Source organism: Schistocerca nitens, chromosome 2, assembly GCF_023898315.1.
Source record: "Schistocerca nitens isolate TAMUIC-IGC-003100 chromosome 2, iqSchNite1.1, whole genome shotgun sequence".
NCBI classification, from domain to species: domain Eukaryota; kingdom Metazoa; phylum Arthropoda; class Insecta; order Orthoptera; family Acrididae; genus Schistocerca; species Schistocerca nitens.
The window spans coordinates 669,115,079-669,128,745 of record NC_064615.1 but is presented as its reverse complement, the minus strand read 5'-3'; the positions used below and the strand labels follow the sequence as shown (position 1 = coordinate 669,128,745).

The 13,667-nt window shown below is 48.7% G+C and overlaps 11 non-coding genes across 11 annotated transcripts; all 11 read right to left on the bottom strand.

Annotated features, from left to right (window-relative positions):
* Positions 1-240: 240 nt before the first annotated feature.
* On the bottom strand, positions 241-322 carry Trnas-gcu (transfer RNA serine (anticodon GCU)). The gene has a single exon. It is a non-coding gene; the product is annotated as a tRNA-Ser (tRNA).
* An 826-nt stretch (positions 323-1,148) lies between these two features.
* On the bottom strand, positions 1,149-1,230 carry Trnas-gcu (transfer RNA serine (anticodon GCU)). Its single transcript has one exon. It is a non-coding gene; the product is annotated as a tRNA-Ser (tRNA).
* A 952-nt stretch (positions 1,231-2,182) lies between these two features.
* Positions 2,183-2,264, bottom strand: Trnas-gcu (transfer RNA serine (anticodon GCU)). The gene has a single exon. It is a non-coding gene; the product is annotated as a tRNA-Ser (tRNA).
* Positions 2,265-3,061: 797 nt separating this feature from the next.
* Positions 3,062-3,143, bottom strand: Trnas-gcu (transfer RNA serine (anticodon GCU)). Its single transcript has one exon. It is a non-coding gene; the product is annotated as a tRNA-Ser (tRNA).
* An 826-nt stretch (positions 3,144-3,969) lies between these two features.
* Trnas-gcu (transfer RNA serine (anticodon GCU)) lies at positions 3,970-4,051 on the bottom strand. The gene has a single exon. It is a non-coding gene; the product is annotated as a tRNA-Ser (tRNA).
* A 952-nt stretch (positions 4,052-5,003) lies between these two features.
* Trnas-gcu (transfer RNA serine (anticodon GCU)) lies at positions 5,004-5,086 on the bottom strand. The gene has a single exon. It is a non-coding gene; the product is annotated as a tRNA-Ser (tRNA).
* Positions 5,087-5,912: 826 nt separating this feature from the next.
* On the bottom strand, positions 5,913-5,994 carry Trnas-gcu (transfer RNA serine (anticodon GCU)). Its single transcript has one exon. It is a non-coding gene; the product is annotated as a tRNA-Ser (tRNA).
* A 952-nt stretch (positions 5,995-6,946) lies between these two features.
* On the bottom strand, positions 6,947-7,028 carry Trnas-gcu (transfer RNA serine (anticodon GCU)). Its single transcript has one exon. It is a non-coding gene; the product is annotated as a tRNA-Ser (tRNA).
* A 952-nt stretch (positions 7,029-7,980) lies between these two features.
* Trnas-gcu (transfer RNA serine (anticodon GCU)) lies at positions 7,981-8,062 on the bottom strand. Its single transcript has one exon. It is a non-coding gene; the product is annotated as a tRNA-Ser (tRNA).
* Positions 8,063-8,888: 826 nt separating this feature from the next.
* Positions 8,889-8,970, bottom strand: Trnas-gcu (transfer RNA serine (anticodon GCU)). The gene has a single exon. It is a non-coding gene; the product is annotated as a tRNA-Ser (tRNA).
* Positions 8,971-9,796: 826 nt separating this feature from the next.
* Trnas-gcu (transfer RNA serine (anticodon GCU)) lies at positions 9,797-9,878 on the bottom strand. The gene has a single exon. It is a non-coding gene; the product is annotated as a tRNA-Ser (tRNA).
* Between the last annotated feature and the right edge of the window lie 3,789 nt (positions 9,879-13,667).

Here is a 13,667-nt window from a genome sequence, read left to right as displayed (position 1 = left end):
TTCGGAAATACCAACATACTCTTTGCTGGAGCCGAAATTTGATTGGTTTATAGATCTCGAAATGATGTTTAATTCGAAGGGCATAAGCTATGGAATGATGTGCGCTTCCATCTGGTAGGCAGTTTTGTCTCGTATTTCATACATACGATCTCTGCCACGTACACGCTTCGTTGTTACTACTGAGTGGCGTTTCGCATGGAGAAGGAGTGACCGCAAACGGGTGCTTTACGTAAAATTCTACGACGAGGATGGGATTCGAACCCACGCGTGCAGAGCACATTGGATTAGCAGTCCAACGCCTTAACCACTCGGCCACCTCGTCTGCTGCAACTCCTAATGTGTCTTTGGCGAGTGCTTGCGGAAAGAAGACATTTGTCGATTCGAAAACGCATTCAAAACATCGTACTGGGCCGGCTGCAGTGCAGTGCAGCCGTACAAGCTCCCACTCACGAATCATTTAATGACAGCATCCGTCCACGTCGATATCCGATGGGGGCAAAATCACCGCCCCACTTATTTACTGCAGGAATAAGCGTTGTATCGACATGGAGTGTCGTCTAATGCAAATGAGAAATGTGCTGTGCATTCTTTTCCACGACTTACTGCAACGAAACGTACAGCTCGATACGTTACACTGATATTGCTTGCAACGTTTTGACGTTCCTCCTAGCCCAAGATTGTCCTGCTGTTTGCGATGGAGCTTGGTGTTTGGGCGACCACTAGCGACGGATGTCTGCAAAGTCAAGTCTCTCCAGTAGGCCCTGCCAAATCGCTTCTGTATATGGCGGCCTGACGCAAAACAAACTGTCGAAAGGCGACAGTTGTGTGCTACAGATGGATTATTATAGGCGCGATACGTTAAAATGACTGCGACAGGTGTGCACGTAAATATAAATAAGAACTCGTCGTTCGGAAATACCAACATACTCTTTGCTGGAGCCGAAATTTGATTGGTTTATAGATCTCGAAATGATGTTTAATTCGAAGGGCATAAGCTATGGAATGATGTGCGCTTCCATCTGGTAGGCAGTTTTGTCTCGTATTTCATACATACGATCTCTGCCACGTACACGCTTCGTTGTTACTACTGAGTGGCGTTTCGCATGGAGAAGGAGTGACCGCAAACGGGTGCTTTACGTAAAATTCTACGACGAGGATGGGATTCGAACCCACGCGTACAGAGCACATTGGATTAGCAGTCCAACGCCTTAACCACTCGGCCACCTCGTCTGCTGCAACTCCTAATGTGTCTTTGGCGAGTGCTTGCGGAAAGAAGACATTTGTCGATTCGAAAACGCATTCAAAACATCGTACTGGGCCGGCTGCAGTGCAGTGCAGCCGAACAAGCTCCCACTCACGAATCATTTAATGACAGCATCCGTCCACGTCGATATCCGATGGGGGCAAAATCACCGCCCCACTTATTTACTGCAGGAATAAGCGTTGTATCGACATGGAGTGTCGTCTAATGCAAATGAGAAATGTGCTGTGCATTCTTTTCCACGACTTACTGCAACGAAACGTACAGCTCGATACGTTACACTGATATTGCTTGCAACGTTTTGACGTTCCTCCTAGCCCAAGATTGTCCTGCTGTTTGCGATGGAGCTTGGTGTTTGGGCGACCACTAGCGACGGATGTCTGCAAAGTCAAGTCTCTCCAGTAGGCCCTGCCAAATCGCTTCTGTTTTGACGTTCCTCCTAGCCCAAGATTGTCCTGCTGTTTGCGATGGAGCTTGGTGTTTGGGCGACCACTAGCGACGGATGTCTGCAAAGTCAAGTCTCTCCAGTAGGCCCTGCCAAATCGCTTCTGTATATGGCGGCCTGACGCAAAACAAACTGTCGAAAGGCGACAGTTGTGTGCTACAGATGGATTATTATAGGCGCGATACGTTAAAATGACTGCGACAGGTGTGCACGTAAATATAAATAAGAACTCGTCGTTCGGAAATACCAACATACTCTTTGCTGGAGCCGAAATTTGATTGGTTTATAGATCTCGAAATGATGTTTAATTCGAAGGGCATAAGCTATGGAATGATGTGCGCTTCCATCTGGTAGGCAGTTTTGTCTCGTATTTCATACATACGATCTCTGCCACGTACACGCTTCGTTGTTACTACTGAGTGGCGTTTCGCATGGAGAAGGAGTGACCGCAAACGGGTGCTTTACGTAAAATTCTACGACGAGGATGGGATTCGAACCCACGCGTGCAGAGCACATTGGATTAGCAGTCCAACGCCTTAACCACTCGGCCACCTCGTCTGCTGCAACTCCTAATGTGTCTTTGGCGAGTGCTTGCGGAAAGAAGACATTTGTCGATTCGAAAACGCATTCAAAACATCGTACTGGGCCGGCTGCAGTGCAGTGCAGCCGTACAAGCTCCCACTCACGAATCATTTAATGACAGCATCCGTCCACGTCGATATCCGATGGGGGCAAAATCACCGCCCCACTTATTTACTGCAGGAATAAGCGTTGTATCGACATGGAGTGTCGTCTAATGCAAATGAGAAATGTGCTGTGCATTCTTTTCCACGACTTACTGCAACGAAACGTACAGCTCGATACGTTACACTGATATTGCTTGCAACGTTTTGACGTTCCTCCTAGCCCAAGATTGTCCTGCTGTTTGCGATGGAGCTTGGTGTTTGGGCGACCACTAGCGACGGATGTCTGCAAAGTCAAGTCTCTCCAGTAGGCCCTGCCAAATCGCTTCTGTATATGGCGGCCTGACGCAAAACACAGATGGATTATTATAGGCGCGATACGTTAAAATGACTGCGACAGGTGTGCACGTAAATATAAATAAGAACTCGTCGTTCGGAAATACCAACATACTCTTTGCTGGAGCCGAAATTTGATTGGTTTATAGATCTCGAAATGATGTTTAATTCGAAGGGCATAAGCTATGGAATGATGTGCGCTTCCATCTGGTAGGCAGTTTTGTCTCGTATTTCATACATACGATCTCTGCCACGTACACGCTTCGTTGTTACTACTGAGTGGCGTTTCGCATGGAGAAGGAGTGACCGCAAACGGGTGCTTTACGTAAAATTCTACGACGAGGATGGGATTCGAACCCACGCGTGCAGAGCACATTGGATTAGCAGTCCAACGCCTTAACCACTCGGCCACCTCGTCTGCTGCAACTCCTAATGTGTCTTTGGCGAGTGCTTGCGGAAAGAAGACATTTGTCGATTCGAAAACGCATTCAAAACATCGTACTGGGCCGGCTGCAGTGCAGTGCAGCCGAACAAGCTCCCACTCACGAATCATTTAATGACAGCATCCGTCCACGTCGATATCCGATGGGGGCAAAATCACCGCCCCACTTATTTACTGCAGGAATAAGCGTTGTATCGACATGGAGTGTCGTCTAATGCAAATGAGAAATGTGCTGTGCATTCTTTTCCACGACTTACTGCAACGAAACGTACAGCTCGATACGTTACACTGATATTGCTTGCAACGTTTTGACGTTCCTCCTAGCCCAAGATTGTCCTGCTGTTTGCGATGGAGCTTGGTGTTTGGGCGACCACTAGCGACGGATGTCTGCAAAGTCAAGTCTCTCCAGTAGGCCCTGCCAAATCGCTTCTGTATATGGCGGCCTGACGCAAAACAAACTGTCGAAAGGCGACAGTTGTGTGCTACAGATGGATTATTATAGGCGCGATACGTTAAAATGACTGCGACAGGTGTGCACGTAAATATAAATAAGAACTCGTCGTTCGGAAATACCAACATACTCTTTGCTGGAGCCGAAATTTGATTGGTTTATAGATCTCGAAATGATGTTTAATTCGAAGGGCATAAGCTATGGAATGATGTGCGCTTCCATCTGGTAGGCAGTTTTGTCTCGTATTTCATACATACGATCTCTGCCACGTACACGCTTCGTTGTTACTACTGAGTGGCGTTTCGCATGGAGAAGGAGTGACCGCAAACGGGTGCTTTACGTAAAATTCTACGACGAGGATGGGATTCGAACCCACGCGTGCAGAGCACATTGGATTAGCAGTCCAACGCCTTAACCACTCGGCCACCTCGTCTGCTGCAACTCCTAATGTGTCTTTGGCGAGTGCTTGCGGAAAGAAGACATTTGTCGATTCGAAAACGCATTCAAAACATCGTACTGGGCCGGCTGCAGTGCAGTGCAGCCGAACAAGCTCCCACTCACGAATCATTTAATGACAGCATCCGTCCACGTCGATATCCGATGGGGGCAAAATCACCGCCCCACTTATTTACTGCAGGAATAAGCGTTGTATCGACATGGAGTGTCGTCTAATGCAAATGAGAAATGTGCTGTGCATTCCTTTCCACGACTTACTGCAACGAAACGTACAGCTCGATACGTTACACTGATATTGCTTGCAACGTTTTGACGTTCCTCCTAGCCCAAGATTGTCCTGCTGTTTGCGATGGAGCTTGGTGTTTGGGCGACCACTAGCGACGGATGTCTGCAAAGTCAAGTCTCTCCAGTAGGCCCTGCCAAATCGCTTCTGTTTTGACGTTCCTCCTAGCCCAAGATTGTCCTGCTGTTTGCGATGGAGCTTGGTGTTTGGGCGACCACTAGCGACGGATGTCTGCAAAGTCAAGTCTCTCCAGTAGGCCCTGCCAAATCGCTTCTGTATATGGCGGCCTGACGCAAAACAAACTGTCGAAAGGCGACAGTTGTGTGCTACAGATGGATTATTATAGGCGCGATACGTTAAAATGACTGCGACAGGTGTGCACGTAAATATAAATAAGAACTCGTCGTTCGGAAATACCAACATACTCTTTGCTGGAGCCGAAATTTGATTGGTTTATAGATCTCGAAATGATGTTTAATTCGAAGGGCATAAGCTATGGAATGATGTGCGCTTCCATCTGGTAGGCAGTTTTGTCTCGTATTTCATACATACGATCTCTGCCACGTACACGCTTCGTTGTTACTACTGAGTGGCGTTTCGCATGGAGAAGGAGTGACCGCAAACGGGTGCTTTACGTAAAATTCTACGACGAGGATGGGATTCGAACCCACGCGTGCAGAGCACATTTGGATTAGCAGTCCAACGCCTTAACCACTCGGCCACCTCGTCTGCTGCAACTCCTAATGTGTCTTTGGCGAGTGCTTGCGGAAAGAAGACATTTGTCGATTCGAAAACGCATTCAAAACATCGTACTGGGCCGGCTGCAGTGCAGTGCAGCCGAACAAGCTCCCACTCACGAATCATTTAATGACAGCATCCGTCCACGTCGATATCCGATGGGGGCAAAATCACCGCCCCACTTATTTACTGCAGGAATAAGCGTTGTATCGACATGGAGTGTCGTCTAATGCAAATGAGAAATGTGCTGTGCATTCTTTTCCACGACTTACTGCAACGAAACGTACAGCTCGATACGTTACACTGATATTGCTTGCAACGTTTTGACGTTCCTCCTAGCCCAAGATTGTCCTGCTGTTTGCGATGGAGCTTGGTGTTTGGGCGACCACTAGCGACGGATGTCTGCAAAGTCAAGTCTCTCCAGTAGGCCCTGCCAAATCGCTTCTGTATATGGCGGCCTGACGCAAAACAAACTGTCGAAAGGCGACAGTTGTGTGCTACAGATGGATTATTATAGGCGCGATACGTTAAAATGACTGCGACAGGTGTGCACGTAAATATAAATAAGAACTCGTCGTTCGGAAATACCAACATACTCTTTGCTGGAGCCGAAATTTGATTGGTTTATAGATCTCGAAATGATGTTTAATTCGAAGGGCATAAGCTATGGAATGATGTGCGCTTCCATCTGGTAGGCAGTTTTGTCTCGTATTTCATACATACGATCTCTGCCACGTACACGCTTCGTTGTTACTACTGAGTGGCGTTTCGCATGGAGAAGGAGTGACCGCAAACGGGTGCTTTACGTAAAATTCTACGACGAGGATGGGATTCGAACCCACGCGTGCAGAGCACATTGGATTAGCAGTCCAACGCCTTAACCACTCGGCCACCTCGTCTGCTGCAACTCCTAATGTGTCTTTGGCGAGTGCTTGCGGAAAGAAGACATTTGTCGATTCGAAAACGCATTCAAAACATCGTACTGGGCCGGCTGCAGTGCAGTGCAGCCGAACAAGCTCCCACTCACGAATCATTTAATGACAGCATCCGTCCACGTCGATATCCGATGGGGGCAAAATCACCGCCCCACTTATTTACTGCAGGAATAAGCGTTGTATCGACATGGAGTGTCGTCTAATGCAAATGAGAAATGTGCTGTGCATTCTTTTCCACGACTTACTGCAACGAAACGTACAGCTCGATACGTTACACTGATATTGCTTGCAACGTTTTGACGTTCCTCCTAGCCCAAGATTGTCCTGCTGTTTGCGATGGAGCTTGGTGTTTGGGCGACCACTAGCGACGGATGTCTGCAAAGTCAAGTCTCTCCAGTAGGCCCTGCCAAATCGCTTCTGTTTTGACGTTCCTCCTAGCCCAAGATTGTCCTGCTGTTTGCGATGGAGCTTGGTGTTTGGGCGACCACTAGCGACGGATGTCTGCAAAGTCAAGTCTCTCCAGTAGGCCCTGCCAAATCGCTTCTGTATATGGCGGCCTGACGCAAAACAAACTGTCGAAAGGCGACAGTTGTGTGCTACAGATGGATTATTATAGGCGCGATACGTTAAAATGACTGCGACAGGTGTGCACGTAAATATAAATAAGAACTCGTCGTTCGGAAATACCAACATACTCTTTGCTGGAGCCGAAATTTGATTGGTTTATAGATCTCGAAATGATGTTTAATTCGAAGGGCATAAGCTATGGAATGATGTGCGCTTCCATCTGGTAGGCAGTTTTGTCTCGTATTTCATACATACGATCTCTGCCACGTACACGCTTCGTTGTTACTACTGAGTGGCGTTTCGCATGGAGAAGGAGTGACCGCAAACGGGTGCTTTACGTAAAATTCTACGACGAGGATGGGATTCGAACCCACGCGTGCAGTGCACATTGGATTAGCAGTCCAACGCCTTAACCACTCGGCCACCTCGTCTGCTGCAACTCCTAATGTGTCTTTGGCGAGTGCTTGCGGAAAGAAGACATTTGTCGATTCGAAAACGCATTCAAAACATCGTACTGGGCCGGCTGCAGTGCAGTGCAGCCGAACAAGCTCCCACTCACGAATCATTTAATGACAGCATCCGTCCACGTCGATATCCGATGGGGGCAAAATCACCGCCCCACTTATTTACTGCAGGAATAAGCGTTGTATCGACATGGAGTGTCGTCTAATGCAAATGAGAAATGTGCTGTGCATTCTTTTCCACGACTTACTGCAACGAAACGTACAGCTCGATACGTTACACTGATATTGCTTGCAACGTTTTGACGTTCCTCCTAGCCCAAGATTGTCCTGCTGTTTGCGATGGAGCTTGGTGTTTGGGCGACCACTAGCGACGGATGTCTGCAAAGTCAAGTCTCTCCAGTAGGCCCTGCCAAATCGCTTCTGTTTTGACGTTCCTCCTAGCCCAAGATTGTCCTGCTGTTTGCGATGGAGCTTGGTGTTTGGGCGACCACTAGCGACGGATGTCTGCAAAGTCAAGTCTCTCCAGTAGGCCCTGCCAAATCGCTTCTGTATATGGCGGCCTGACGCAAAACAAACTGTCGAAAGGCGACAGTTGTGTGCTACAGATGGATTATTATAGGCGCGATACGTTAAAATGACTGCGACAGGTGTGCACGTAAATATAAATAAGAACTCGTCGTTCGGAAATACCAACATACTCTTTGCTGGAGCCGAAATTTGATTGGTTTATAGATCTCGAAATGATGTTTAATTCGAAGGGCATAAGCTATGGAATGATGTGCGCTTCCATCTGGTAGGCAGTTTTGTCTCGTATTTCATACATACGATCTCTGCCACGTACACGCTTCGTTGTTACTACTGAGTGGCGTTTCGCATGGAGAAGGAGTGACCGCAAACGGGTGCTTTACGTAAAATTCTACGACGAGGATGGGATTCGAACCCACGCGTGCAGAGCACATTGGATTAGCAGTCCAACGCCTTAACCACTCGGCCACCTCGTCTGCTGCAACTCCTAATGTGTCTTTGGCGAGTGCTTGCGGAAAGAAGACATTTGTCGATTCGAAAACGCATTCAAAACATCGTACTGGGCCGGCTGCAGTGCAGTGCAGCCGTACAAGCTCCCACTCACGAATCATTTAATGACAGCATCCGTCCACGTCGATATCCGATGGGGGCAAAATCACCGCCCCACTTATTTACTGCAGGAATAAGCGTTGTATCGACATGGAGTGTCGTCTAATGCAAATGAGAAATGTGCTGTGCATTCTTTTCCACGACTTACTGCAACGAAACGTACAGCTCGATACGTTACACTGATATTGCTTGCAACGTTTTGACGTTCCTCCTAGCCCAAGATTGTCCTGCTGTTTGCGATGGAGCTTGGTGTTTGGGCGACCACTAGCGACGGATGTCTGCAAAGTCAAGTCTCTCCAGTAGGCCCTGCCAAATCGCTTCTGTATATGGCGGCCTGACGCAAAACAAACTGTCGAAAGGCGACAGTTGTGTGCTACAGATGGATTATTATAGGCGCGATACGTTAAAATGACTGCGACAGGTGTGCACGTAAATATAAATAAGAACTCGTCGTTCGGAAATACCAACATACTCTTTGCTGGAGCCGAAATTTGATTGGTTTATAGATCTCGAAATGATGTTTAATTCGAAGGGCATAAGCTATGGAATGATGTGCGCTTCCATCTGGTAGGCAGTTTTGTCTCGTATTTCATACATACGATCTCTGCCACGTACACGCTTCGTTGTTACTACTGAGTGGCGTTTCGCATGGAGAAGGAGTGACCGCAAACGGGTGCTTTACGTAAAATTCTACGACGAGGATGGGATTCGAACCCACGCGTGCAGAGCACATTGGATTAGCAGTCCAACGCCTTAACCACTCGGCCACCTCGTCTGCTGCAACTCCTAATGTGTCTTTGGCGAGTGCTTGCGGAAAGAAGACATTTGTCGATTCGAAAACGCATTCAAAACATCGTACTGGGCCGGCTGCAGTGCAGTGCAGCCGAACAAGCTCCCACTCACGAATCATTTAATGACAGCATCCGTCCACGTCGATATCCGATGGGGGCAAAATCACCGCCCCACTTATTTACTGCAGGAATAAGCGTTGTATCGACATGGAGTGTCGTCTAATGCAAATGAGAAATGTGCTGTGCATTCTTTTCCACGACTTACTGCAACGAAACGTACAGCTCGATACGTTACACTGATATTGCTTGCAACGTTTTGACGTTCCTCCTAGCCCAAGATTGTCCTGCTGTTTGCGATGGAGCTTGGTGTTTGGGCGACCACTAGCGACGGATGTCTGCAAAGTCAAGTCTCTCCAGTAGGCCCTGCCAAATCGCTTCTGTATATGGCGGCCTGACGCAAAACAAACTGTCGAAAGGCGACAGTTGTGTGCTACAGATGGATTATTATAGGCGCGATACGTTAAAATGACTGCGACAGGTGTGCACGTAAATATAAATAAGAACTCGTCGTTCGGAAATACCAACATACTCTTTGCTGGAGCCGAAATTTGATTGGTTTATAGATCTCGAAATGATGTTTAATTCGAAGGGCATAAGCTATGGAATGATGTGCGCTTCCATCTGGTAGGCAGTTTTGTCTCGTATTTCATACATACGATCTCTGCCACGTACACGCTTCGTTGTTACTACTGAGTGGCGTTTCGCATGGAGAAGGAGTGACCGCAAACGGGTGCTTTACGTAAAATTCTACGACGAGGATGGGATTCGAACCCACGCGTGCAGAGCACATTGGATTAGCAGTCCAACGCCTTAACCACTCGGCCACCTCGTCTGCTGCAACTCCTAATGTGTCTTTGGCGAGTGCTTGCGGAAAGAAGACATTTGTCGATTCGAAAACGCATTCAAAACATCGTACTGGGCCGGCTGCAGTGCAGTGCAGCCGAACAAGCTCCCACTCACGAATCATTTAATGACAGCATCCGTCCACGTCGATATCCGATGGGGGCAAAATCACCGCCCCACTTATTTACTGCAGGAATAAGCGTTGTATCGACATGGAGTGTCGTCTAATGCAAATGAGAAATGTGCTGTGCATTCCTTTCCACGACTTACTGCAACGAAACGTACAGCTCGATACGTTACACAGATATTGCTTGCAACGTTTTGACGTTCCTCCTAGCCCAAGATTGTCCTGCTGTTTGCGATGGAGCTTGGTGTTTGGGCGACCACTAGCGACGGATGTCTGCAAAGTCAAGTCTCTCCAGTAGGCCCTGCCAAATCGCTTCTGTTTTGACGTTCCTCCTAGCCCAAGATTGTCCTGCTGTTTGCGATGGAGCTTGGTGTTTGGGCGACCACTAGCGACGGATGTCTGCAAAGTCAAGTCTCTCCAGTAGGCCCTGCCAAATCGCTTCTGTATATGGCGGCCTGACGCAAAACAAACTGTCGAAAGGCGACAGTTGTGTGCTACAGATGGATTATTATAGGCGCGATACGTTAAAATGACTGCGACAGGTGTGCACGTAAATATAAATAAGAACTCGTCGTTCGGAAATACCAACATACTCTTTGCTGGAGCCGAAATTTGATTGGTTTATAGATCTCGAAATGATGTTTAATTCGAAGGGCATAAGCTATGGAATGATGTGCGCTTCCATCTGGTAGGCAGTTTTGTCTCGTATTTCATACATACGATCTCTGCCACGTACACGCTTCGTTGTTACTACTGAGTGGCGTTTCGCATGGAGAAGGAGTGACCGCAAACGGGTGCTTTACGTAAAATTCTACGACGAGGATGGGATTCGAACCCACGCGTGCAGAGCACATTGGATTAGCAGTCCAACGCCTTAACCACTTTTTTTTTTTTTTTTTTTTTTTAAAAAAAAAAAGATCTTTATTGGTACAAACTTAAATACAACAGAAATGCCATCCTTCCGGCGAAAATAACACAAGACAATATACTCGTACAAGGCGAGGAATTTTTTTTTTATGAACAAGGTGTAGGGAAAAAAAGAATAATAATTCTGATGTAATCTAAGAGGTGTGAAGCAATATACAGTGGAGTGAGGGAAAAGCCAGTGTTGTATGGGGTAGTGCATTGAAGAAAGGAGGCGCGTGTCCATGCGCCTACTCCACTGTGGGTTACAAATGTAGAAAGTAGCGCGGGGAGTCTCACATGTCAGCAGGGGGGGCGGGAGTGCTGTCGGCGTGTGGCACCATCCAACTGAGCGGGGGTGAAGTAAAGATCGCATGTAGGTAGTTGGCGAAGAAGGCGCGGTAGCACGGTCGCTGTTCAACTTCACTGTGGGCGGTTTGTAAGTACTGCCAGAAATCAAGGCGTGATTTGTCGCCACCATTATACATGTAGGTGATCGTCCACCCCTTGACCCATACAATCGCATGATTTTTGGATGCGGGGAAATAAGAATTCTCAGGATGGATAAAAGTCCGTGGGTCAATCGAGTCCGGCGGAACGCGGAGGTAACAGGCAACAAACTGTCGGGCAAGTTTCCAGACGTCACTGGTGGCAGCACAAGTCAGTTGGTGGTCATCGTCATCCACGAGGTGGCAAATGGAACAAAGTGGAGAGTCCTGTAGTCCGATGGAGTGAAGGCGATGGTTTGTGGCGAATTTTTCATTTGCGACTTGGTACCATGTTGCCCGGACGTTGGAGGGAAGAAAAGGCTGGTGGATGTGACGCCAAACCGTTGGCCACCGCGTGGACGGATGTCTCAGTTCGATATTGTTGCTGGATATGGAACGAAGGAGTGGGGTGTAAAAATCTTTAGGCCGAGGAGAACGCGTGGTCGGTAAGTGCATGTGAGCATAACTGAAGTCGACGATGAAATCAGAAATGTGGGTCAAATGGTGCTTGATGTGTCCGACTGGTACTGGTGGTGTTATGGTCGCGGGCACAAGAATTTCCAGCAAGCTGCGCGTAAGGGAGGTGCCCCCGTGCCACTGCTTGTGCATGGTGGACATGTACAAGGACGCCGCTCGGAGTCGCACATTGACAAGGCCGAGGCCTCCTGCTCGCGGGGGAAGGGTGAGCGTGTCGCAGCGGACCTTAAAGATCGTACCGGCCGTAAGGAAGTATCCGAGGGCAGCCTGGAGGCTGCGTCCAATAGTTGATGGCAGCGGGAGGACCTGTGCGATGTGGACCATTTTGGCCGCCACATGTTGATTGAGGTATTGGACACGTTGTAAAGAATCGAGTCGTCGGAGAAGATTTTGTCGCACCGTCGTGCGGATAGTTTGGAGTGCACGCCGAAAATTGATGGCAGCGGAGCGGCGCACGGTGGAGGTGAAAATGATACCAAGATATCGTAGTTGTTGTACACACGGGAGAGGCGCTAAGTCGTCGTGTGAGAGGCCGCGTCCAATGGGCATCGCCGCGGATTTAACCACATTCATGTTACTGCCCGCTGCAGTGCCGTACGTTGATATCAAATCAAGTACCGTGTGTGTTTCACTCCGTGAGCGGATCAAGAGGAGGAGGTCGTCCGCATACGCACGACATCGAAAACTGTGCTGTCGCAAAGTGAGACCACAAAGGTGGCTCGTCAGACTCCCGATGAGTGGCTCCAGGCTTATGGCATACAGTAGGGTCGAAAGTGGGCAGCCTTGTCGTACGGAACGCCGGATCGCCACTGGTCCCGCCACACGGCCGTTAACCTGAATCAGAGATTCGGCGGTGCCGTACAGGCGCCGGATCACGTCGATAAAGGTTGGTGGAAAACCCATGCGGTTCATCACTGAGAACAGAAAAAGATGCCGCAATTTGTCGAATGCGCTGTCAAAATCAATGGCAACCACTGCTGCGCGGAGTCTGCACGCCGCTGCCAGTGCAATTAAATCGCGACATTCTCCTGTGGCCGTTTGTATATTAACTGAGCCGCCTGGAGTTGTCTGTTCCGGGGATAGAATGCTAGGCAGGACCTTGCGGCATCGCGTTGCCAGTAGGCGTGTAAAAATTTTACAGTCTGCGTTAAGCAGAGTCAGGGGACGGTAATGTGCTGTCGTCACACCTGGTGTCGGTTTGTGGATGGGTATAATAATTCCCGTGACGAAGGACGGCGGTACGGCGTTCCCCATTGTCAGCAGTTCATTAAACATCGTTGTCCACCGTGACGCCATTAGTGTGAAGAAAGCACGATAAAATTCTATCGGCAATCCGTCGACACCAGGTGACTTATTCAGAGCACCTTTTTTGATTGCATCGTGGATATCGTCACGCATAATGGGCTCCATCAGCTCGTCCGCTTCGTCGCTGGTGAGGGTGCGAGTTACGTGTGGTAACACAGACTCCTCAGGGTGGTTGTTGGTAGTCTCCTCCTGGTACATTGTGCGGTAGTGGTCGACAAAGGCACTGACGATTTCGGCCTGGCAAGTGACGTGCTGGCCGCGACAGGTGGTGATCTCGGTGATGAGTTGTCGTCGTCGATGTTTCCTATCGGAGGCGATATGATGCATGGTCGGATGTTCTTGTTCCGCCGAATCTTGACGTCGGGTTCGCACCATAGCCCCCTGCAGTCTACGGCGTGTCAAAGTTACAATTTGCGCCTTAATCCTGCTGCGTTCCCTCTGGGTGTCGGGGGTGGGCGGTTGGGCGTCCAGGTCGCGG